This window comes from Suricata suricatta, chromosome 4 (genome assembly GCF_006229205.1).
Source record: "Suricata suricatta isolate VVHF042 chromosome 4, meerkat_22Aug2017_6uvM2_HiC, whole genome shotgun sequence".
NCBI lineage: Eukaryota > Metazoa > Chordata > Mammalia > Carnivora > Herpestidae > Suricata > Suricata suricatta.
In genome coordinates this window covers 148,977,079-149,004,345 of record NC_043703.1, presented here as the reverse complement: position 1 = coordinate 149,004,345, position 27,267 = coordinate 148,977,079, and the positions used below count along the sequence as shown (strand labels likewise).

At 37.6% G+C, this 27,267-nt stretch overlaps 1 long non-coding RNA gene across 1 annotated transcript; it reads right to left on the bottom strand.

Annotated features, from left to right (window-relative positions):
* Nucleotides 1-7,156: 7,156 nt before the first annotated feature.
* LOC115289162 lies at nucleotides 7,157-17,241 on the bottom strand. Its single transcript, XR_003907427.1, has 4 exons — nucleotides 17,188-17,241; nucleotides 15,758-15,823; nucleotides 11,866-11,987; nucleotides 7,157-7,356 (listed from the first exon to the last, which is right to left on the bottom strand). It is a non-coding gene; the product is annotated as an uncharacterized LOC115289162 (long non-coding RNA).
* Between the last annotated feature and the right edge of the window lie 10,026 nt (nucleotides 17,242-27,267).

Sequence of the window (27,267 nt, the reverse complement as noted above, 5' to 3'; positions counted from 1 at the left end):
GTTGCCTATTAGTTTTCATGATTGTTTCCTTTGCCTTGCAGAAGCTTTTTATCTTGATGAAGTCCCAAGGGTTCAGTTTTGCTTGAATTTCCCTTGTCTTTGAGGATGTGTCAAGTAGGAGATTGCTGCGGTGGAGGTCTAGGAGGGCTCCTAGTTTTATTTATCTGTTCTATTATATGTTCATTTTATTTATCATTTATTTCTGTTCTAAAATAATACATTTATTATTTCCTTCCTTCTGCTGACATTAGGTTTTGTTTTATTTTCTAGCTCCTTTAGGTATAAGGATAGGTTGTTTATTTGAGATTGTTCTTGCTTACTGAGATAAGTCTGTGTTGTTATAACTTCCCTCTTAGAATTTATTGGGTATATCCCAAAGATTTTGAACCATTGTGTTTTCATTTTTATTTATTTCCATGCAATTTTTTATTTCATCTTTGATTTCCTGGTTGACTCTTTCATTATTTAGTAGCATCTTATTTAACCTCTGTGAATTTCTGGTATTTCCAGATTTTTTCTTGTGGTTGACTTCTAGTTTCATTGCTGTGGTCAGAAAAGGTGTGTGGTATTACTTCAGTCATTTAAACTGTTGAGGCTTGTTTTGTGGACTTGTATGTGATCTATTCTGGAGAATGTTCCACATGTCCTTGAAAAGAATGTGTATTCTTTTGTTTTAGGATGTAATGTTCTGAATATATCTGTTAAATCCATCTTGTCCAGTGCCATTCAGAGTTCTTTCCTTGTTGATTTTTTGTTTAGATAATCTGTCCATTGATGTAAGCGGGATGTTAAAGTCTCCTATTTATTATTGTACTATTATTGATTTGTTCCTTTATGTTTGTTACTAATTGATTTATGTATTTAAATGATTCCAATTTAGGTGCATAAATATTTACAGTTATCATGTTATTGTTGGATTACCCTCTTTATTATTTTATAGCATCCTTCTTTCTCTCTTGTTGCAGTCTTTGTTTTAAAATCTATTTTGTCCGGCATAAGTATTGCTACTCTTATACTTGGCTTTCTTTTGATATCCATTTGGCAATAGGTGTTTCTAAAACCATTTGCTTTCAATCTTCAGGTCTAAAATGAGTCTTTTGTTGGCAGCATATAGATGAGTATTGTTCTTTATATTTCTTCTGTCACCCTATTTCTTTTGACTGGAGCATTTAGTCCATTTACATTCAAAGCAATTATTGATAGGTATGTATTTATTGACATTTTATTATTTGTTTTATGGTTGTTTCTGAAGATTATCACTTCTTTTTTCTTTCTTTTATTATTTGCTGGTTTTCTTTAGTGATATGTTTAGATTTCTTTCTCTTCATTCTTTATATTTATTAGTGGTGTTTGATTTGTGGTTACCATTAGGTTTGCACATAGCAGTCTATATTAAGTTGATGGTTATGTAAGTTTGAAACCATTATTTACTTCTCTATTCCCAATGTTTTAGGTATATGGTATCACATTTCTCATTCTTTTATTTTGTGAGTCCCTTGACTAACTTTTTACAGAAATATTTTTTTTTCTCTTTTCTACATTTATACTGTCATTTTGGTCTTCACTTTCTACTCAAAGGGTCCCTTTATTTGTATGTATGTATGTATCTATTTTAGGAGAGAGAGTTGAGGGGAAGGGCAGAAGAGGAGGGTGGGAGAGAATCTTAATCAGATTCCATGCTCACCCTGGAGCCCAACATGGGGCTCGATCTCATGATTCTGAGATCATGACTTGAGCCAAAAATTGAGAGTCAGATGCTTAACTGACTGAGTTACCAAGGTGCCCCTACAAGGGTCCCCTTTAATATTTCTTGCAGGACTAGGTTAGTGGTCATGAACTCCTTTAGTTTTTTGTTTGTCTGGGAAGCTCTTAATCTCTCATTGTATTCTGAATGATATTCTTGCTGGAGAGAGTATTCTTGGCTATAGTTTTCCCCATTCAGCATTCCTTTCTAGATTTGATAGTTTCTACTGAAAAAATTCTCAATAGCCTTATGTGATTTCTTTTGTATGTAAGTATCTCTTTTGTCTTGCTGCTTTTATTATTTTCTCATTATTACTATATTTTGCTTTGAAAATATCATGGCATTCCTCTCTAGAATGTTTCTGCTGAAAAATCCTGTCATAGCTTTCTGTGGTTTCCTTTGTATGTAAGTGTCTTCTTTTGACTTGTTGCTTTCAAATATTTTTTCTTTATTACTATATTCTTATATTTTGATTATAATATATCTTAATGTGGATCTGCTTTTATTGATTTTGTTGGGAGTTCTCTGTGCTTTCTAGATCTAGATATCTGTTTCCTTCCCCAGGTTAGGGAGGTTTTCAGCTATTATTTCTTCAAATAAATTCTCTGCTCCTTGCTGCTCCCTTCTTCTTCTGATACTCCTATAATATGAGCATATTATGTTTGAGAGAGTCACTGAGTTCCCTGGATCTATTCTTATTTTGTGTAATTATTTTTTCTCTATTTTTTTTTTAGCTTGAGTACTTTCTATTGCTCTATCTTCTAAGTCAGTGATTTATTCCTCTGATTCTTCCAGACTGTTTTACATTGCATCAAGCATTTTTCTCATTTAATTTATTGGGCCCTTTATCTCTACTATGTCATTCCTTATCTTTGTGTTAAGAGTCTCACTGATCTCTTCTACTCTTTGGTCAGGTCCAGTGAGCATCCTTATGATCATTGCTTTAAATTCTACATCAAACATGTTACTTATATCTGTTTCACTTAGATTTCTGAAGGTAGCCTTTCACCTGGGACAAATTCCTCTGTCTTTTCATTTTGTTTAAGTCTCTGTGCCTGCTTCTCTATGTTAGGAAAGTCAGCTATGTCTCCTGTTCTTAAGGGTAATGGCTTTTTGAAGAAGAGGCCCTGTAGTGCCCTGCTGTGTAGTGTCCGCTGTTCCAGAGGGCCTGGCATTTCTGGGAATGTCTCCAATGTGTGCTGAATGCACTCTGCGGTTGTGTCCTGGCTGCTTTATCTCTCAGACAAGGCACTTGCAGAGGGTCTCTTTGACTCTTGTGGGCAATGTTCAGTCCCTAGCTTGAAGGTGGCAAGTTTTAACTAGGTGGACTCTGGTCTGCTTGTGAAATGAGACCTATTACCACCACTGCTGTCTGATCCAAGGTCTTGCAAAACTCCTGGATATGGAGAAATGATGTGGGTAAGGATTTGGGCTGGTATTCTGGTGGAGGGAGCCCACTGTGCTGGGACCAAGGCAAGAATGATTAGGAAAGGAGGTTTTACCAGCATGCAGGGGTGGGCAGGGGCTTGGTATAAGCAAGTTTGGTAGCTAGTGTCTGCACTGTGCTGGTTCCCACAGGTGGCCCTATGCTTATGCTGAGGGGTAGGGGAGAGAAATGGCACCTGCCAGTTCCTCTGTTCCTGGAGGGGTCTCTCCATGAATACTGCCTGACTGGAACATGCTCTGAGATGAGCAGCTAACATCCCCACTTTGTGCCCTAGGCACTCTTTAGACCACTGTTTCCATGCGGTATGTCCATCAGATGTTTGCTCTGCCTTTTCTCCAAGAGCAGTCCCAATGTCCCCTGAGCTCTCCCAAAGCCAAGCACACTGACCTTTAAAACTCAAGGTTGCAAGATCTCATGAAATTCAGCCCCTCTTACTTTCCATGCCAGTTGCTATGTGGATTCATTTTTCCCATGTGCTTCCCTGTTTATTAGTTTGTCTCTCACCCTCCTGTGCAACTGTAACCTCCCTGCTGCATCAACCATGACCTGTTTATCTTCCAGGCTGCCTCTCTGTACTTCCTACTTCTTCTATGTGGCCTCTTCTCTACTTTTATATGTGGTGTTTGTCCTGTCTCTCTCTGAATTGATTTCTAGGGTAGAGGATTTAGGATGATTTGATAGTTATCTAGTTGTATTAATTGGAAGAAGTTAGCCTAAGGTCTTCCTGCTCCACTACCATCTTTCCCTTAATATCCTTGCAAAAGCCTCATGAAGTATGAAAACTAGGAACATGCTGCTTTGAGAACCATACATGGTTTGGTCCAATTGTGTATTGAAAATGGGCAGTTTGACTGCTAATTCTCCATTACCTGCTACATGGGTTTAGAAAGATATCACTATTCTGAACAGTGATGGAATAACTCACTCCGTTTTCTTCATTCAGACCAAAATGAAAATCAGCCTCAAAATTTCTAAGGCATGTAGTCTGAATAAATCTCCTTATTCATAGGTTTATCTTGGTAATATAGTAAGAAATTATATAGAATGTTTCAAAACAAAAGTTTTGTATTAGGGCAATTTGAGTTTCAATTTTGAATAAATTTAAAGTCTTGAAAAGTCCAGTTCTGAGCTCATAGAAATGATGTAAACTGGTCTCTCTTTTATGTAGAAGAAAGTAAGTAGGTTTGGAGTTTATAAGCTCTATACTTCTCCCGCGGGAGACTTGACTTGTGAAAACTACCATCATTTTTATGTCCCACTGATATTCTGATTAAAGGTGAGAATGCACAATCTTCCAAACTTAAGGCATGTCTTATTAACAAGGAAAATGACATAGCCTTAAATGGCAGTGAATGTTTTCATTAATTTCTAACAATAGGAAGATAGACTACACATCAGAATAAATTATGTGATTGTATGTTCTCTAACCATGTGAGTATAATTGTATGCCTTATAATTTGTTTTGAGTAAAACCAAAAGCATGATTTTAAGCAGACAGAAATTTGTTTCTTATGAGAGATTTTCAAAATTACATGAACTAAATTAAGTAAAATTATTTTTACTGGCTTATGGACACCTGAAGGTTGACAATCCTTCAATTAACTGACATCACAGCTATGAGTGTGTGTGCATAATTTTATAAAGTTTTAGTCCTAGATTCTCAGATCCTGGATTATTGCATGGGTATATTTTTGGTACATGATGCAAAGCTTAGCACAAGTTCTGAAACACAGAATGTATCAATGAATGTTTGTTATGTTGAATTTAATTTTAGTGCCAAAAACAGAAGCCATAAGGAGAGGGCTTCTAAAGAGATCACGATGGCAGCTTAGTTCTTCCATTCTCAGTTCTTTTAAAAATTCTACATATGCGTAAAAAATGAAAATAAAAACAAAAACTCTCATTTGAATGAAAAGGCAAGTTTCTGTAAAAGTTGTAAACTCTAAGTTATTGTTAACTATTTTTCAATGGCCTGGGGCCAACAGAGCCAGGACATACATCTCATGGAAGGGGAGATGCTGAGGCTTTGGAAGAACAGAAAGAATAGAGACTATATTTTGAAGGTATCAGAAATTTCCAGAAGTTACTCACTTCTAGAAACAGGCCCCACCCTAAGTGGGAACTACTGTGAGAAATGCTCAGATAAAATAAAGTAGGTTTAAGTGCTTCCGAAAGTAAAAATGTCTCCTACATCAAGTACTATAAATGAATGGAGGACTTAAAATTTAGAAGCTGTGTCCTTTAGTGACTTCAAATGATGGTAGAATCAATAAGAATAAGTAAATCATAGGATGAATGGTAGAAGTCCTGTGAAAGTAAGGTTTTAAGTTACAAAGAAGAGGTAATTACACATTCATTTTTAATTAAAAATAATTTATTGTTATAGAAGGCAATATGGATGATCCTTCCCTTCCCTGCATCTCTCTCATCTATTAATTTGATATTTTAAACTATAGGAGCAATTTAACAGCTATATGAACACATTATAGGAAGAAATGTGCAAAATAGCATTACAAGTTTTGCAAACAAAAGGTAAGAGTAGGATGTGACTGGAAAGCAGAGATTCGTTACTCAATATTTCCCTAAGATTTTAAAAATATCAAATGAAGCCATTGCTTCTATGAAGGAAGATACTCATCAGACATAAAGAACTCAGGGAAGGGAAGTCCTGAAGACTAACAGAGGGCGATGAGATTGATACTGGAAGAATATAGGGAATATAAACAGAAGAAAAAGACAAACTTTTTAAGAAATGAAGACTGAATTTCAAGGAGCCAAAGGGAGATGACGGAAAATTAAGGAATTCTGTTATTAAGGACCCAAAATAATGATTGTTTCTTGCAATGCTGTGGGGTGGCTGACCAGTTCTTCTGGTCTTGCTGGTGCTATTACTATATTCAGCTACATTCAGCTGTGGTTTTCCTGTGGTTTTTGCCTTCAGTGAGTCTAGACCAGGCTTCTTGAAATAGTAAAGGGTAACATTCAATAAGAGAAGGTCCAAATATGCCAGTATTTATTAATCCTCTGGTTATGTCATATTTTCTGGTGTCCCAGTGTCAAAACCAGACAAAGCAAAAACAAAAAGTCTCAGGGCAAGCTCAGAGTCAAGGTAGGGGAAGCCTATACAGGAGAATAGAGGGAGGTGTGGTTCACTGAGGGTTACAGATGTAACAACATAACATAGTCTGCTATCTGCCCCTGATGATTCATGCTGAAATCTATCCATGCTCAAATTCTATGCTTTTGTGTATTAATTCTGGCTACAGAGAAATCTCCTCGGATCCAGCTCCTTGCATATAGAACCTGTTGGTCTAGACACCCAAGAATAAAAAGGCAACTTATTTGCCCCACTTTCTTCCGCAGACCCACCATTGAATGGTAAGATAGAAACAGTATAACCACAATTGATACTTTCACTTACAAGTGGAAGAATTGGGAGTTTTTAGCAATCACTAGTCTAAAACAATTCTGAAATCTAGCTGAGCATATGTTGTTAGGAATCCTTACTCAGGAGCAGGAAATGTTCCTTGATTAAGATTTCATTCTGCTTCTTTGGAATGGCTTCCTAATCCATCTTGTCCATGGTTCTTGGCTTTGTCCTGTAGGCTCTTAACTCAATTCTCTCAGAGATTTTTTTCTCTAAAAACACCTGAGTAGCCTTATCAGCAAATTTTCTGTATGTAGGAAGGTGGAGGTCCAGAAAGCTCTTTTCTTTTTAAACTCTGTCCTTTTTAGTGCAACCTGATACAACTACCTTAAAAATCCTAATGATTTCCTGTGTTTATGGATGGATTCATCCCATGCCTCAAGTTCACATCTATAACTCTTTAAAATAGACCTTGCCGTATCTCGGGTACTTCAGAGTGCTGTGAAGTAATGTTTGTAAAATCCCTAGAAGCCCTTCTGTTAAGGTGAGAGCATCTACTACAAGTCACTTTAATTTTGAGATCTAAAAAGGGGTTTCACATCCATATCCTTGATTTGGTCTTTACCCTGAGGCCTTTGATTATACTGAGAGTTGCCACCTGGAAAGTCTGAAAATGTGAAACGATTTTATTTTTCAAACCAGAAAGTTCTGTGTTTTCTTCATGTCCAGTTTCTTCTTGCAAACTAATTAGTTCTCTCCTTAGCTTATCTCTGTCTTCTGCTGTCATACCATATGTACCTAAAAGAAGCCAATTGTCATTTTTTTAATAATTCTGCTAGGAAGTCTCCTTAGCCAGACCCACTAGTTTATCAGGTACAATTCTGTCTTCTGTGTACAAGCACTTAACAAGTTTGTCAAATGTTTTGCTATTATAGAATATGCGTGACCATTTTTTTCCCTGCCACTAAGGATTTCCTCAGCTCATTTTAAGTCTCTGCCATCATTTCTTTGCCATTCCTTCAGCCCTTGCCAACAGACTCCCTCCACCTGCTGCCCCATTCTAAAGCCAATGCCACGTATTTGGGGTTTTATTACAACCACACCACATTTCTAGGCCGCAATTCCTCTATCAGTTACCTAGTAATAAATAACAATACCCCCACAACTTCGTGGCTTAAAACAATGATTTAATGTTTCTCATAATTCTGTGAGTTGAGTGTACCGAGTAACACACTTGTACTGGTTTTACCTCGGCTCATTCATGTGCCTGAATTTAGGAGTCGAATTGACTAAGAGCTATGTTAAACTGGAATGGCTGAGCCTCTCTCTACATGTGGTATTTCCTTGTCATCAGGTTCAAACTAGACTTCTTCACATGGTGATGGTGGCATTTAAAGAGGGCAAGTCCCCATGTATAGATGTTTATCAAGCTTCCTGATTTGTCATATTTGCTGAGGTCCTGTTAGCCGAAGCAAGTCACATAGCCACGTCCAGAAGTCAGTATGGGAGAGGACTACAGAAGGACTACAGGAAGCATGTCTAACTGGAAATCATTAATTAACAATGACCAAATAAACAATAAAGATAAAGATTCTTAAAATACAGGAGAATGAAAAAGAGCAATTAGAGGGAAAAATTATGGATATAAAATACAAGCAAAAGAGAATGAAGAAAATAAGAAATTTAAATATATTTAAAAGTATAACTCAAGAAAAACTTCCTGAAATATGAGAGAGATTGTACATATTGACAAGTCACTAAGGGAAAATTAGGAATTGTCATCATTACACTGAGTAATATATAGAATTATTGAATCCTATTATAAATCTAAAACTGATATAACACTGTTAATTATACTGAAACATGATTTAGGTGAAAATGAAACAAAATATCTTTATGTAGAGGAAAGATAAATATAATGTAGGTAAGGAAAAGAATATTGTAGATAAGATGATGAAAAAAATCAAGGGCTATTTTAGGCTCCCAAACCAAAAAATCGAGCCATGTATATAGGTGGTGAAATCACCTGGTCCAGTTACCCTGGGATAATCCAGATTTATGCTTATTGTACCATAAACATAAATCAATATACACAGTGGCCTCTTTCATCTCAAAACGTGGGCAGCCAAAAATATATGGTCACTATTGTTTTAAGGGAAAGAAAATGTGATTTTCAACAGACTTCTTGACAGTAATGTTCAGTGACAGGAAACAATGAAGGAACACCTACAATATAATCCAGAATATTTAAACACAATCAAACTTTTCTTCAGATTTGAATGTTACAATAGATTTGATCCAGGGAATATTTTAGTTGAGAGATATCTCTTTTACTTTTTTAAGAGATGATGTTGATTAAAAACAGGGGCAAAATGTATTACATAAAGTATGCAAACAAGGGGTGCCTGCGTGGCTCAGTCAGTTGGGTGTCCAACCTCTGATTTCAGCTCAGGTGGCGATCTCACGGTTTATGGGTTGGATCCCCACATCGGGCTCTGGGCTGAGACCCCAGAGCCTGATTCAGATTCTCTCTCTCTCTCTCTCTCTGCCCCTCTTCTGCTCATGTTCTCTCACTCTCTCTCAAAATAAGTAAACAGAAAAAAAGTTTTAAAAAGTACGAAAACAAAATGTAAGCATTATAATTTAAAATATTAAACTTTATAAATATCAAAATGACATAAAATACAAAAAATATATCATGAGTAAATATAAACAAACAAAAAAGAATATATATTAAAAGGAAACATACCTGTCATATTAATAATTATAAGTATAAATGAGTTTAGCTCATTTAAAGGTAAACAATTTGTTTATCGAATCACAAAGCAAAACTCTAATTTATATGAGACATACTTAAAACGAGGTGACTTAGAAAAATCCTGCCCGCTCCCCCTCCCCCCCAAATAAATAGAGTAAAGCTATACTAGGTTAATATAAGTACAGAGAAAGTATGGGGCGCCTGGGTGGCTCAGTCGGTTGAGTGTCCGGCTTCGGCTCAGGTCATGATCTCACAGTTCATGGGTTCGAGCCCCGCATCGGGCTCTATGCTGATGGCTAGCTCAGAACCTGGGGCCTGCTTCAGATTCTGTGTCTCCCTCTCTTTCTGACCCTCCCCTGCTTGTGCTGTCTCTGTCTGTCTCTCAAAAATAAATAAAAGATATTAAAAAAAATTTTTTTTAAATACAGAGAAAGTAGAGTCTTGCTGTTAGCTTCAGATAAGGCAGAATTTAAGGCAGAATTTAGGTTAAAGAGCATTATCTGGCACAAAGAAGAAGAGTTTCTAATATTAAATGGTATATTTCCCAATAGAAATAATAGTTATAAACACCTATGTACCAAATAGCATAGCAGTAACTTTCATAAATCAGAAATTATGGGAGATAACAAAATAGGCTTAACAATAATCAAAGACTCTAGTCACTAATTTCAAAACTAGATATAGTAGAAGGATAAAATACACTTAATATAGTATTCCTTAACAATGTAAACAAGAAGATATTTATGGTACTCATTACTTAAAAAAATTAAGCACATGCCTATGTGACATTTAAGACTACATTATATTCTAGACTGTGAAGAAAGCCTTTACATATCAAAAAGATCGTCTTCCACAACAAAGTAGACATGATAACAAGGTATAAAAAAAATACTTAGAGTTAAACAAAATCTTTCTCAAATACTCTTTCATTAAAGACGAAACACACAAAAACTAATTATAGAATTTCCAGAAAGCAGCAATACAGTAACCAATGGAACAGAGTTAAATCAGAGCTCAGAGGAAAATTCATAGCCTACATACTTCATACAAAGGGAAGAATGAAAATAAACTAACCATCTGACTAGATATGTTAGAAAAAGAATAACTTTTGCATGTTTAATGTTTTTTATTTTTTCAACTCTTAATATTTCTAATGAAATATGCTTGGCTGAGAATTCTCGGAATCTAATCAAAATAGACTGATCTATGTCAGAGATCAGTGAGTCTTGGGAATTTTAGGAAAAGGTCAAAATCCTGCATATCTGTTTTCTCTTGTCTGTGAAAGAATTCACCAGAATTCATTTCAAACACTCCCCAATTCTCATTCTTAATTAAAATCCTGCTTTGGGATTAGACTTTAATAATTCAAAAACAAGTCCAGTCCTCAAACTTTATTACAGTACATCAAATACTGTATTTGGAGATAATCAAAAAATGGTCAACCATCATAAGCATTTATGTCTATTTTGTACATTAGGTGAATTTTTAACGTGCAAAAACATTGTTATTTTTTCCATTTTTATCAGAAAAGTAGTCAATCTACATTGAATATTCTCAAAGGCATCAGATCTATAAAAAATTACTGGTGCATTTAAAATGTTTTAATGGGTTAAAATGCTTAATGTTTTCATGTTTTAAATGTCTTAAAAAGGATCTTTAAAAGCAAATTGTCTCCCATACTTGCCTTGCTTATTCTTTGTGTTTGCTATTCCTCTACCTGGATGTCCTTTCTGTTCCCAGCTCCTTCTGATGTGGTTTTAGAGTAGTGGCAAGGGCCAGAGTCAATGGCCAAGAAAGAATTCTTGGGATGTCTGGTGCAAAAAAGTGGTTTTATTAAGGCCTGGGGAACAGGACCTGTAGGCAGAAAGAACTGCACCAGGGTTGTGAAGAGAAACTGATTATGTACTGTGGAGTTGGTGGAGAGTGGGGCTGGTAAGGAACAAGGGAGTTCTCCAAAAGGACTTTCATACGCGAAAGAGGACTCCTAAGATACTGGACACGCTCTGCTATTGTTGATCTAAAATTATTTTTCCCTCTAGTAAGGCATTAACGTTAAGACAAGACAGTTCTCCTGGAGGAATTTTATATTCTGCCTATCTCAAGTGTTTCTTAATGGGCTGCAGGATATAAAGAAATTTAATTTTTTTTTAACATTTTTTTCAGGGATTTAACATTTATAGTGGTGCGTTGTGGAAACAATTTTTCTCTCTAAAAAAAAAAAAAAAACCCCATTTTCAGACATAGCCAATGCGAGACCAATGCATTCGTGGAACAAGTCCAGTCTTAACAACCTTGGCCTAATTATTTACCTAAGCTCAGGAAGACTAGCGACTGTTCATGAGGATCTTTTAAAGTTTGCTTTGCTGGGACCTTTTATAAGGGATCTCCAGGTTGAACTTTTGTAGCCTCTCCAGGCCAGAAGCTGAGCCAAGCACTTTCCATCAGACAGGCCTGCAATACCTGTAGAGTCGGGCAAAACTCCTCTTCCCGAGGTCCCCACGATGTGCTGAGGTTCCTGCACCTGCCAGGAAGTGACCTTCTTTGCTCACCTGGGAAGGCTGCTGGGTGTCTTAACCGATGCCAGGTCCCGGCGCACTCGACCTCTGCGTTCAGTGGTACCAGTTTCGTCTGCCCCGACCGGCAGGGCAGAGAATCATCGAGGGTTCTTTTCCTGAGAGAGGGAGAGAAAGGGCAGGAAGGGGGACGCACAGAGAGTGAAGACACAACACACGGTTTCTGATCCTAAAGAAATTTAATTTTATCTACATTTTCTTCTTGCCACTGTTCCTCATATCACTATGGAGGGGAGAGTGATGTTAGGGCTCCGAGAAACTGAGTCTATAGGTTTCTGGAGGTTGTTTTTTTCTTGGAAATCACTAAGACAGTTGCAAAGTGATAGACTCCTGTCCTGCATGACTCCCATTGCTATCAGTTAACCGTCTGTTTTTCCCTTCTCTTTTTTCTTGGGCAACAGGAGTGCTTGAGGACAGGTATCCTACCTGGGAGGCATGGGGGTATTGTTAGCTTGCACTTTACCCTCAGCCTGCCTTTGGTTCCCTCTTCACTTCTTTCTCTTTGATTGTCCAAGTCATCTTCCTTCTTAAAGAAATACTCATATCTCACTTCTTTCAGGAAGCTTTTCCAGACTATTTGAAGATACACTGCTATATTTATTCTTGATCTTGTTTGCTTTATAATCTACATGATAACTTCTACCATTTATTCTGTGATTTCAGAACAGGCATTATACATATATGGAGTAGCTGGTGGTACATGCCACAGTGATTGCAAGATTGCTAAAGTCATCTTTGCGAGTGTTTGTGTATAGCGTCTGAACTCCTACCAGGAGTGGTTATTCCATTGGTGTAAACAGTGATTTCTCTGGTTCATTATTGAAACTCATATAATGCTAGGGAGTACAGCATATTAAAGCTTCTATCAAATTGATTCATGGCCTCCTTCACAGTGAGAGAGACTGGGAGTTTGAGCAGCATTGTTAGTTGGTGGTCTGGAGATTGTCATGCATAGTGAAGAGACAGAAAATAATTTGTGGAAATTAGGGGATAGTACAAAATGAGAATTTAAAGATATTAATGATAGGCTTCAACGATTTCAGAACTTCACAGTGCCAAACATATCTGCTTTTATGTGTAGTTACATATATATATGTATGGTTTCGTTCCCTTTCTCTCTATAAACTTCAACATGCCTTATAGAGAAGAAATGTATTCACATATTATATCTATCAGAGTATCTTGTATAGTTTTAGGCATACAGACATCCTAAGAACATGATTATTCATATAAAATGCTTGTTATTAGTTCTATTTTATTTTATTTTATTATATGAAAGAAGTTTAGTTTATCAAAACTGAAATGGTATAATCGTAGTCTATACTTAACTTCAACATTGATAATTCCTTTTTAAACATCAGAGGTAAAAGTTGGAAAAAAAAAAGAAAACCCAGCAGGATTTAATATTTGGTCAAGAATGAGAGGAATCACAATGTCCATTCACGTAAAGTTCATGTAACAATTCTATGCTGCTGATCAAGTTGCTTTTCTTTTTTTTCTTGCTCTCATGCAGGAAAATGTGATGGGGAGGTTGGTGTGCTGTACATTTTTGGATTATTTGCATTTTAAGTGATGGGAGTGGAGAAAGCATTGAGAATGAATTATTAATGGGAGTCTTCTTTGTGGCAAATACAGTGCTGAGCCCGGGGTCCTACTTGATACTGTCAAGACTATATTACTAAGATTTTTTTTATACTGCTAAGATTTTTATATTATTTTAGAAATCCTTCTCTTGGCAAGAAATAAAAGGAATGGGAAGGAAGAACTGGAAGGGAATGGCCAAAGCTATGCAGTCTTTGCTTCCTGGTATATTTATGCTTTTTCCATAACCCCTTGCCTTCTAGGGCCTTTCCCTACAGAAAGGTGACCTCTCTCTTTTTTGCTGCAATTGTGCCAAAGTGCCAAGACCTGCCTGTATAATAGTACTTATATTGCACTTACTTGTGTCACTGTTAAGGAGGGAAAAACAAAAATAAAAACAAACAAACAAAAAAAACCTTTCCTCTAAGCTTCAAGCTTATTCTAGGTAGTCTAAGAATTCAATTGACATGAGTCAAATTAAGAGAAGAAAATCAGATTTACATTCCTATGTACAAGGGATCCACACCGATATGAGATGCCAAAGATAATCAGGAAAAATGAGGTACATATGTCATCATGAACTAAGAAAATGCGGGCAGGGTCTGAGACTTCAAACTGAAGGAAAACAATTCACAAGAAGAAGATAAAAGAGTAAATGTTTGATAAACAATTGTTTGGTGGGCGATCCAGAAACAATGGGATATAGAGAAGAATTTTAACAAACAAATTTTGCAACATCCTTCTTGTCTACCACCCCTAGTTCCTATTACAATGTAATTACTTATTATGCTAGCTCTCTTTCTAGAGCAATTTTTCTATCTAAAATTTTTGCTCTTGTTAGACAATTAGGGAAAGGTCAAAGTTTCTTTTTTTTTCTTTTTAATTTTTTTACATCTTTTATTTATTTTTGAGAGACAGAGAGAGACAGCACGAGCAGGGGAGGGTCAGAGGGAGAGGGAGACACAGAATCTGAAGCAGGTTCCAGGTTCTGAGCTAGCTGTCAGCACAGAGCCTGATGTGGGGCTGGAACCCACGAACTGTGAGATCATGACCTGAGCTGAAGCCGGCCACTCTACTGACTGAGCCACCCAGGTGCCTCCAAAGTTTCTTTCTGAGTCTGGGTCTTGATTGTTTTCAGCTTGAAATAATCTGCATGCCAAAGTGGCACATTTTGGGGGCAACTTGGCCTTGACCCAACACTTGCTTCTGTTACCCCACTGAGAAAGTGTTCTTGAAGTAAAGGCTAAATCCTAATCCTTAGTATCAAGTATGTGGCCTGGAATACAGTAGGTACTTAATGAATGCTATTTTCTTCAATAAATAAATCAAATATTATACAAAGAGGATTAAATGCGTTATGCACAGAATTACAGGTTCCCTCTCCCATTCTCAAATGTTGGTTTGCACTATGTAAAAGAGTTTCAAAATTCTGGGGTTTTAGGACCCGGGGATGTAATTCTTAAAGACTGAGAAAGTGGCATACAAGTCCGTATCACATTGTGAATGATGACTTTTACTCCAACAGGCGTGTATGTTGGAATAAGAAACAGAAAAGTTAAGGAAATTAAAGAGTGCTCCGCACAAAGAGTCACTTCAAGACCGCTGGCATGTTCTACAAGTAGCCACCTCTCTCCCTTGAGACCAGCTTCTCAACGAGAGAACATTCTTTTGGTCCCGCAAGTGCTGGGCTCTTCCTGTCCATAGAGGACTCAGGTTCATCAGAGAGCTCCAGGGTTCTATTGCAAACTTCATCATCCCCTTCCTTTTGTGTGTGCGTGTTAAATGGCCTCGTAAGAGCTGTTCCCTCTCCATTTAAACTTTTCCTTCCTGTGCTGTCCTTTCAGAGTGAGTTCAGTGCAGTTAGCAATACTTGTCAAGTTGAGAGAGAATTACTCTTTAACAGACTTAATTTTTCTTTTCTCTTAACCTTCCTTTTCACATCAGCTATTTCCATAGCTAATAAATTTTAAACTGTGAAAATTGCTTTGATCAATTATGTATTTAGGTTTTTCATAAACATGCTGATTTTATTACTTATGGAAACGATTAAGAACACATTTGTGTAGAATTTCTCCTGCATCATCCCAAGTGAATTCTTTATGTTTGCAGATTGTCCTATTTACTGATTTATGAGCACCTTGCAGATATTTTTATTTTCAAGTGAAAAATAAAGATGTAGGTATCCTTTAAAAAACATTTTGAACACACTCCTATCCATGCTGACAAATACTGGTTGAAAATACAGCAAGATCTCTAATTCAAGATAAACAGGTAACTCTATACCCACCCCCAGACATCACGGGTGGTGCACAGGGTTGCCTGTAGGTGGCAGCAGGAATGTTGCAAATTGTACCTACGAAATAATACCAAGAGCATAATTAAACCGAAAGGACAAATTAAAAATAGCTTCATTGTCATGTTCAAAGTATTGTATATTTAGCTTTAGGCAACAGATTTATTTTAAAGACAAAAACAGAGCAAGCATGACATGCATCTGGGAATGGAAATTAGATAACCTCACAACACAAAGGGCAAAAAACAATACACTATTGCTTTTAGATGACGGGGTTCAGGCATTAGACAATAATATGTTTCATAAATGATTCAGATGGCACCAGGGGTGGCTCAAAGGCACGTGGAAAAAAGCTTGACGTACAGACTGTGCTTTGCTTTACGTCATTTCAGCTCCATTTTCCACAGCAAGAGTTCAGAATATTAAACATATATGAGCTGCATATTTGGACTACCCGGTACATTTTGGAAAAATCAAGTCCAGTATGAAGAGTAAAAATACCCTGGGGTATTTTTTTCAGCTTGTTCTTAGTGGCATCAGTACTGTCCCTAACTTTAGGCCACAAGGAAATAGCCGTCACTTTATGCCATGTGTCAGGAACAGCACGTTCTCTGAGTGATGAGGCACTAGTAGTGCCTCAAGCCTCCATTTCTGTTGACCCAGCTGAGCTCTCTGGGAAGATAGATTGGGGGTAAGCAGAGAATGGTAATTCATAACGACTAACTTTAGAGATGGATCATGGTATTATTTTCTGGAGTCTGTTAGGTTGTGGGAAAGTTAACTGGTACAGTGGTAAGGTAGAAGGAGAGGTGCTGAAAATAAAAACTCAGAAATAAGAAATATACTGACATTAACAGCCAGGAAACACATCTCAGTCATTGCAAGGATCAATGATCTATTACACAACCCTAATATATGAACCTCACTATGAATCATATGGAAAGATTTAAAGTATGCATAATATTGAAGAGCATGTCTCTCTCCACCCAACTCTGGCTTCGAGGACAGGTCTTAGGCTGCTATAGAATGAATGTTTGTATTTTCCCAGTTCCCTTTGCACCAAAATTCATATATTGAAATCTATTCCCTATTGTGATGCTGTGATAGTGTTTGGAGATTTAGCCTTAGAGAGGTATTAGGTGATGAGGCTCTGCCCTCATGACTAGGATCAGTGCCCTTATCAAAGATATTTCAAAGTGGTTCCTCACCTGGTCTTTTCTAAGAGCTAAAAAAGCATATCTGTGAACCCATGAACAAGGAAGCTAGCCCTCACTAGACATTCAATCTGTAGGCCCCTTGATCTTGGGGCTTTTGAGCCTCCAGAACTGTAAAAAATAAATGCCTGTTGTTTATTGGCCACCCAATCTGTAGTATTCTATGATAGCAGCCCAAACACACTAAAATTTAACCTGCAGTTTGCTGACCTTCAACCACTGATGCTTTGGTCAAATTACATCCTTTCTATGCCAGTGTTAGCCTCTAAAATGCAATCTAGAGGTCGCTATGCTGTCTCAGATAGACTGAAAGTAGCTGCTTAGTCACAATAGAGCTCCTTTATGATGCTTTTCTTACTTGAAATTTACTTTCTGGGATAGTTGTGACTCCAATAGAGGGAGTCAACAGGCACATTTGTGAATTCTGAAAATGAGTGAGGGAGAGATTAGTGGAGTGAGTGTTGGCAAACATTGTGTTTCATGTCCTCACCCCCATTTTCCAAAAGGTGCAAATGCTTTCACTCCTTTTTCTCTATCCTACCTTGGTAGATCATTCTATTTTTTTTTAGCAAATATCCTTTCTGTTTTGATGATATGTATTGAAAGGCAGAATTAGGGTATTGTCAAATGATACAGGAAAGATGAAATCCAGGTTGGTGGGGACACTCAATCATGTAGAGTGACTTATTTTCTTTATATGACTAGAATGGACATACCAGAACACAGAAAATGGCATTCTAAGTAGAGGATGTGACTACAATTCTCCTGTGTTATCTGAGAATAAGTCACAGTGATGTACTGACAAACATATTGGAAATATAACTGAACAGTAGGAAGAGCCTGACTCCCTAATTTCCCTTTTAGCAGGTTGTTTGTCTTGTTTTGTTTTTACATATTTAAGAATGACCCCACCTTCCATCACAGGGGAGTTTGGGGATGTGGCCAAGACTGTACACAAAACTGCTAGAGTCAGAGTTTGATTTCTGACAATGTCACAGCTAAAGTGGGGTAAGAAGAAGAGGCTGGGTCAAGTTCAAGCTGGAGTTTGATAGGGAAAGTTACTCCTAAGATGCTAAGTAGACTTAAAAGCCCAGAAGGCCGAGGGCTATGTCCAAATTGAGGAGTGGAACCAGGAGCTCCAAGTTGGCAGAGACTGGATAGGAGAAAAGACAAGTAGGGAATAAGTGAACAGGACTCTGAACAACCATGGCAAACAGCTTTGGGCAAATACAATAGTGCTGTATAAGCTGGTGGTAATATGGGAGAAAGCCTGGCAATCTGCAGAGGCCAGATCCTTCTCTCTAAACAGCAAACACATTGGAGTCACATGTGGAGCAGGAATTTCATCCACCTTTGGGAAGTGTGGAATTGCATTTACACTTTGGCACACCCTTCAATTTTTTTTTAATTTTTCTTTTATTTTACTTTATTTTTTTGAGAGACAGAGAGAGACAGCATGGGCAGGGGAGGGTCAGAGAGAGAGGGAGATACAGATTCTGAAGCAGGCTCCAGCCTCTGAGCTAGCAGTTGGCATAGAGGCCAATGCAGGGCTTGAACCCACAAACCATGAGATCACAACCTGAGCCAAAGCCAGACGCCTAACCGACTGAGCCACCCAGGCGCCCCCACCCTTCGATTTTTGACACATAGTGATTTTATATAAACTGTTATCTCAGAGACAATATGACAATAAATATGACTAATCATTTCTCTCTGAACTGTGCCTGGAAGGTGGAGGATAATTAGACACATGCCTGTTGGAGACTTGACTAATACATTGTGAAGTATATGGGAGTTTGCTTTGAAGGGGAGAAACAATTAGAGACGAGATTTACAGAGGACTGTAGGAGGCAGGGGGTCTCTTATGTTGTATTTCCTAAAGCCAAAAATTCCTATAAAATCCCTACTTAACTCACATTCTTAAGCTAGAGATCAAGTCTTTTGAAGAATAGGCATACCTTAAAATCAATCCGCATGGCATTGCTAGGATCAAAGTAAAGATAATGCGCTAAGGGCCCTGCTGCTTGAATTGTTCACCCAAGTAGACCCCCACTGACTTGCAGAGGTGAAGGGGCTCTAGAAAAAAAGTATCTAGAATCCTTTCTCTTCCTTACATTGATGCTTTTGGGAATGAGAGGACAGAATATTTTCTATTGCAGACCCTGGGACTTTCCAGAGAACTGGGTCTTATTCTAAGGAAAATGTATGGAGGTGTCCATGTGTTCATATTATAAATGATATATTGGGTTCACAGACATGGCATTCAAGGAGATAATCATGTGGGAGAATAATTAAACTATTTTTCTCTGATAAGGCAAAATCTACTATGAATCTAGGTGACTTATTTTCTTTATAAATCACCTGCAGTGCAGGTTCTGTAGGTAGAAGTGAAGCACTTCTTCCCTGCTCTTAGGTGTAGGGATCACACAAACAACTGAGTGTCCTCAAGCGTGCTTTCAATCGAGACTTCATTAACCGCATCTGCATGATCTTGTGGATGATTAGCCACAGAATACACATGTTCTTTGAACTCAGGTCATGCCTTGTTTTGATATCATTTGATGTCATTCCTAATAAAGACAGGGTTTCCAACCTTCTGGCATTATCCTTTTCTCTAAGTCTGTTTAAGTACTGAATCCCCCATTCTGCATGACCAATTATTATGTTATTATAATTATTATATATCCCTCTTTTAGAATCTACATGCATCCTTGATGGGGAGCTAACATGTACACAGGCTTCCTATCACCTCTCCCTCTTGCTCAGTGCTCTACCTTTTCTTCTAATAGCCTCTGGCGGTTTCTCGACTTTTGTAGTCTACCTTGCATCAGCACTTGGAGAGAGGTATGACAATTTACTTTCAAGGCATTATTGATAAAGATTGTTAGATTTAATTTCTAAGGCGTGAAGATAAAATAATGAAACTAGAATCAGAAAAGGAAATATTAAAAATAGCTATTCGCTATGAGAGCCATAGATTTTATCATCTTCTCCTCCTCATGGGACTTCTTCTACTGTAATTTCCTTGATGTGAGAAGCCAAGATGGTGTTGAACATGCCCATTCCTTAGACTGAAGCTCCTTTCTTGGTCTCTGCCAAATTCCAGGTTCTTCTGTTTCAGACTAACCAAAGTCCATAGCTTCCCACTTTGGAGCTGGTTTATTCAGAGCATTTTCTCTCCTCTTTGTCTCAGCTCTAGGTGGTTTTAAAGGCACATTAAAATATTTTTCCTAAATGAAAGGAAGCCAAGAAAAATTTTTCTTTTACTTCTATTTCACAATAATTTTAGTTGCATGAATTATAGGTAGTCTTAAATGTTTGTTTATTTTTGAGAGAGGGAGAAAGGGAGGGAGAGAGAGACAAAGAGAGCACGAGTTGAGGAGGGGCAGACAGAAAGGGAAAGAAAGAGAATCCCAAGCAGTCTCCATGCAGTCCGTGCAGAGCCTGACATGGGTCTCTATCCCATGAACCCATAAGATCATGACCTGAGCTGAAATCAAGAATGGATGCTTAATAGAATCACCCAGTTGCCCCAATTATAGGTAGTTTTTAAAATAGCAGATTAATAAACTCCTCCAGTTCATCTGTAACATCATTAATACTGATCATCCTTGTACCTCACATTAGTTGGCATCCTTTTCCACTTCCCTTGACTTGCAATACGAAATCTCTTTTTAATATTGAAGGGAAAGTGGAGAGCTTTTGCATGATCACCCTAAATTTTCAGCTTTTCTGCTTTATGTTTTAACTTACCTGGGTTCTCCCCATGGCTACTTTTCTCTTTCATCCTTAGGGGATGAGCTCTGTCTCCCCTACTGAAGGGCAAATCGTCACTTGGGCTCTGGATTTCATTTTTTCCTATGAACTTCCTAGGTGTGTTCCTTTGTATCATTCTTTTATTTTTCAGTCTGTCCTCTGCACTACTTCTCCAGTTTTTGTTGTTATTGTTTTTGTTATTATCCTAATATTGTCCAACGTTGAGTCTATTTGATCTCAGTGAATTAATTCTCCATGTTTTATTATTTTTTACTTTTATTTTACCCTAAACTCTATCCACTATTATTTACTATTTTTCATCTATTTTTTTAAGTGGTATTATAGGTTTAGCATTTGGTGCTACTTTTATTTTGTTGTTATATCATAGTTCTGCTGATCTTTTAAATTAAATTGAGAAACTTCCCATCAGTATATTACACAGTAATTAACTGGATGATTGGATGAGGATCTGGAACAATCTGTATTACATTGGAAGAAACTATTTCCTAAAAATTTGGTGGAACATAGCCAGAAAAAGATGCTTAGTAACTTTTTGGAGACATGTTTTTGAAATTTTATATTTTAAATAGATATTTGTTTATTCAGTTTTATCCCTCTTGAATTAATTAAAATAATTCATTTTGCTCATTACCTTTCACTTGAATTTTATTTTTTATAGTAATATCTCTGTACATTTTTCTTACTCTTGTCCTTTCTTGATACCTTTCTCTTTTTCATTTGCTTTTGTTTATGTCCACATGCTCACTACTACATCATTTTAGGTATCATTCTTGTAATTAGAGTATACGATTTAGTTACTTGATTTGAAAGTCTCTGTTTATAGTGAATTTAATTTATTTAAACCGACAGTAAATAACTACAATTCATATTTGCCATCAAATTTTTTGTTTACTTCATTTTGTTTTGCTTCAGTTAATTAAAAGCAAAACTTCCTATTACCCAAGAATGCTTCTCCATAAAAACAGAAGAGAAGGAAAACAATTTTATTGTTAAATAAGCATTGAACCAGAATGAGGTGTGCATCAAAGGCGATCTACTAAGAGTTTGCAAAGACGGAAGGAAATGACTCCCTCTTCTATATCCTAGCAGAGACAGACCCTTACACACAGCTTCTCAGGGTAAACAATCACTCTCCCTGAAGTAGGAGGACTGGCAGCATCACTTGGCACACATAAATCATCCTAAATTCACTGGGGTGACCATCTGTGTTAGCTAATTGGCTTTATCCAAAGGAAAAAGAAATTTCTTGGATTTTTGTGACAGGAAGTGGCTTCACAGTCTGGTGGGCTTTGGCTCTCCTAGGTTCAGCTCCTATCCACCCACAGAAACTGGGAGATTGGGCTACTTCCTCGATGGATGATTACATTTCAAAGAGATAGCCCTCAGGTCTTTGATAAAGACATTCTTGGGTTGTAAAGCTGGCAGCTAGAGCCTTATTTAGCCTTTAAAAATAACTTCATACATTCCAAAGAGATAGAAAAAGAACTCAGGATTTCAAGTTTTTCAAAGAAAATGCTCTAAGAAAAGGGAGGAGAGAAGTCTGTGCTCTTATTTCCAATAGAGAATTAAGCCTCATTTTTTTTAAGAGAGAGAAAGAAAGCAAGAGCAGGAGCATGAGAGGGGGAAGGGCAGAAGAAGAGATAGAGAGAATCTCAGGCAGGTTCCATGCTCAGTGCAGAGCAGGATGGCAGCCTAGATCCCATGACCCTGGGATCATGACCTGAGTCTAAATCAAGTGTTGGACGCCCAACTGAGGTTCCCTGAGCCTCTTAATTTAAATTTGTCTTTGCCCTTAGAGTTCTGATTGTGACTTCATTCTTCAGGACCTCTTATTGGTTCATTTAAAAAAAATTTTTTTAACGTTTATTCATTTTTGAGAGATAGAGACAAAGTGCAAGCAGGGGTGAGGCAGAGAGAGAGAGAGGGCACACAGAATCAGAAGCAGACTGGAGGCGCTGAGCTGTCAGCACAGAGCCCAATGCAGGGCTCGAACTCACAGACCATGAGATCCTGACCTGAGCCACAGTCAGACACTTAACTGACTGAGCCACCCAGGCACCCCTAATTGGTTAATTTTTTTATTTGGTTTGGTTTAGCACACCTTGTTTTCTTTTTATGAATGTGGTCATTGTTTTAAGTTCTCTAAAGATATTAACTTTCCTTATTTGGTATTTATTCTATGCTTACACTTTTCAATCTGTTTTTCAGTTCATTGGGTTTCATTTGGCGCCTCTCTTCTGAAGTTTTTTAACAACACTTTTTGGGGATCTCTGATGGCCAGCTTGTGAATGCAAGTCCTGCCTGCAGGAGTTTGCATTTGGTTATGTCTGATAGGGGGAGAGTGTGCTGATGAGTGGGATCTTCTGATAATTTGCAATCCAGTGTTAGGGTCCCTGTATTTCTTCTTGGATCAGGAAGCCATCTTGGGTCCTGCTCCACTAGCTCAGCTGCTCACACTCAGCACTTTATCTAGTTTTCAGCTGAACAGTGAACACTGTGAAGCACAAGATGGAGAGGTGGAAAGAATACACAGATCAGGGTGTTTCAATATAATTCTAGAAATAATTGTCCCGACAACTATCGCTAGGTCATTTCCAGCTCCTTATGTCAGTTGACCCTAATCTGAGTTCCCCATACCTGGCATACAGTTATCCACCCATCTCATCTGATTGTACCTTTTATTTCTTACTAACAGGACCTTCGCTTTGGGACATCTATTATGTGTCATCCCTGGAGTCTGAATGATGATTGGTTTACTTAATCATAGCAGACTCTGTTGTCTTTGTCTTTGTTTGGTCAATAGGTGAACATGTAACCCACATCTATCTGCAAAGAAAATAAGAATCAAGGGGTTGTCATGTATGCTGAGGTCTCTGGGAAAGACTTTTCTCCTTCTTCCATTATAAAGGAAGATGTACAAGAAGAAGGTCTTTCCTTCCCTGTTCCCATTTACCTGTTTGGGAGATTTCAGTTCAGGAAATACTGTTTGCAGTTACAAGAAACTTTCTGCAGCCTTGATAAGGGAAGGTGTTAGTAGAGAAAGAAAACAAGAAGGGCCTCAAGGTCATTAGTGCTGTAGTGGACCCAGGGAGCCAGCTTTTGTTGTAGGTGAACTGATTATATGGCTTTCCCCCTCTTCTCCCTTATTTGCAGCTCAAAGCACAGTCTGCTCCACAACTTGCCTCTACTTCAGCAACTCTTCTTTTTCGACAAGTATTTTGGGCTATAAATTTCCATTGTATTTTCCTATAGATCTAATATCTTCTTTACTTCCAGAAATTCCTGAACCTAAATCTAAGTAAGGCGCTTTTCATATTTTTAGCCTTTTAATGGATATATTCTAAATGACAACTAAAAAGAATTACATACACAATTTTTCTGATCTGTAAGGTGTTGGGAAAAGAATGAAACTGTAGAGAAATAGTTCTAGTCTGTTGTTTTCCTACAATTGTCTCCCTTTGGTTTCTGCTTATCCAAACCTTCCTTGCTTTTCCAGATATAGCTGTGTTGTCCCTTCCTTTAACCATCTTCCTACAGTCTCCCCTAATTTCCATTTTATCCTTTGTGCACCACTATTGTACTTACCACCCAGTACTGAAGTGTTCTTACCTAAGCCTGGCCTTCCACTGGATTGTGAAGCCTCCTGTCATACTCTAGGTATTACTCATATTTTAATTTTACAGAATGATTTATTCATGGTCATCCCTCAAAACGTCTTATTAAATTGAACATATTCTGGTTCTTGAGGGGCTTATTTTCTACAAGGCTTAGAATCCACTCTGCCACTTCTTATCAAATTCGGAATTTTTCTTCTTGATTCATCCTACTTGAACCTAAGACTTTTGTACTTAGATTTTCAAGATTAACCTTTCATGGAGAATTTTACAAATATAACTATAAGGTGACCTTCTTTCTCTTCCTCTATTTATCTTACTTAGTCTCTTTTTTTGTGTGTTCCTCTGTTTATAAATTAGATTGTGTCTCAAAGTTCTTACTGATGTGATATTAAATGATACACAAGTAAATTTTCTAGCCAAAAGTGTTCAATTAGATTAAGTTTTCAGTTTGTTCAAGTTCACAGAATGTTCACTGAAGCTTATTATGCAATGAGATTTTTGCCAGATTTGTTTACAGATGTCACGTTATCTTTGTAATGGAACACATCAATATTTTATATCTACACCTGAATCTATATCTACATCTGTATTGTACCCATGGCTATCTGATGTCTATAACTATATAAATAGATATGCAGATTGGTATATTCTTTTCGGGATTCCAAGGTGTTAAAATGTAGCATGTGATTTTTAAGTCTTTTTCTAAAAAGAAGAAAAACCCTCCATATATCCCATATACAGCTAAATCTATTAAGGGAGAATATATGTTAGTTAAATTAGCCTATCTGTGGTCTTAGTCAGCTGGGCTACTAGGACAAAAATGTCATAGACTGGGTAGCTTATAAGCAGAAAAAAATTCTTTTTCTTACTTCTGGAGGCTAAAAGTATGAGATTAGGGTGCCTGCATGGTCATGTTCTGGCGGGAGTCTTCTGGCTGAAGACTTTGGACTGCTTATAGTCTTACATGGGACAGAACAGAGAGCGGAAGCGAGTTCTGTTGTGACTCAGACAAGGGTACTGATGCCATTCATGAGGGTCTACCATCCTGACCTCAACTAATCCTAATTACCTCTCAATGGCCCTTCCTTTTATCCCCACATCTTACGTGGGAGAAGGGGGAGGTTAGACTTTCAGCATATGAATTTTGGGGGGACACAAATATTTTAGTCCATAACATATGGTAACAGATACTTAAAATTTGAGGAGCTTAACACATATAAACTTACTGTTTTTTCATTTGAAGTCTAATCAGTGGCTGGCAGTGTGAAGCAGTGATGTCCATCTCCATGTCCGTGTCAGGAACCTAATCTACTAGATTTGACACATGGTTTATAAGTCACCAGGAACCAAAGAATTTAGGAGGCCGCTGAGAGGTGGGAGAGACACTGAGCATGTGGAGGTATTTCACTGCTGGGATCTGAGAGTAGCAGACATGTTTTCCCTCAATTGGGTGGAAAATGGAAGATGGCAGCTGGTTGCAGGGGAGGCTGAGGAATGTGGGTTATCTGTGTGCCAGCAGGAAAAGCCCCAGGCTTTGATGAATGCACTGTAATCTCTGCCACAGAAGTCCACCAAGTGGTTGACACCTCTGGCCAAGGGTAAAAACTGGCTGAATGGTTAGGCGCAGCTTCTGTTTTTCTCCACTAACTTCAGGTCCCTTCTCCATTTGTTTAAATAAAACTTTCCTAATCAGACCAGCTCCGGGAAATTGACCAGACTAATACATACAAAGTCAGAAGTGAAAATGGATACTTACTCAGCAGGTGGCTCTCCTCAAATTCTCTGAGCTCCAATGATCAGTATATGAGAATGTATTTTCTCTTATTAGCCTCTGTAATGAGCCACCAGTCAACAAGGAAGCAGGGCATCAGGTTTTTTTTTCCTCTTTAGTTTAATGAGGAAAGTGAAAGAAGTTATTTTGTTGATGTTGTAACCATTAGCCAACTGCAAAGTTTCTGCAAAATAAATTGGAGGACACGGGAGGAGGTGGTATTGACTGGCTATGTGGATTTTCTAGGCTTTCCTTTTCTTTTCTAGCTTTTAATACAGCAAATAAAAGTCTATTATAAGATATTAATAAAAAAGCACCCTCGATATGAATATAGCACTTGAAGACTTAGGAGGAGGGAGATTAAATGTACACACTTTTTCATCTTAGCAGAGAAGACAGATTTCCTTTATCCCGTTCTCTGGTTGGATGGTGTGATGGTGCGAATGGTCATGGACATGGTGTTTAAGACATAATTAGATTTAAAGCCTTAGTTCCCCTACTTACAATTACTATGCATTTGAGGGGTGACCTACATTTCATGAGCCTCAGTTTCTACATCTTTTAAATTGGTATGTAGCAGGATTCTTGCACGGAGTCATCACCCCTAGGGTTTTCTTTTCAGAAAGCAAATTTATTTGTGCTGGCACTGCTCAGTTGGGTTCATACCCGAAAAATTGAGCCCTGAACACCACGTGGCATAGCTTTTTAAAAAAATATATTTCTATTTCTTTGTCTCCCATACATGCTAACACACAAACATGTGGTCTGATTAAGTGGTCTCATGTTACAAGGTCATGAGGGATGTTGTCACGTTCATATATAGCCGTTGTTTTGAGTTTTCTCTTTCTCTACTTAGGGAGGGGGCCCTACGATAGGTATAATTATACTGATGTACAATATATTAATGGGACAGAACTGTTTAAAGGTTTACTCAGTGAATTGGAACATCTAGCATGGCACCTCTTAGTAAGCCAGAAATGTTATTTCTTTATTTCTTCAGGCTGGAGAAATAAGAACAGCATAACTTTCTGGAAAATGATCTGCATAAAACAATAGATCCAAAGTGTAAAACTCCCCCAACTATCTCTTCAACCTTCACTGAAATGCTCCTGTGCCCTGCAGGTA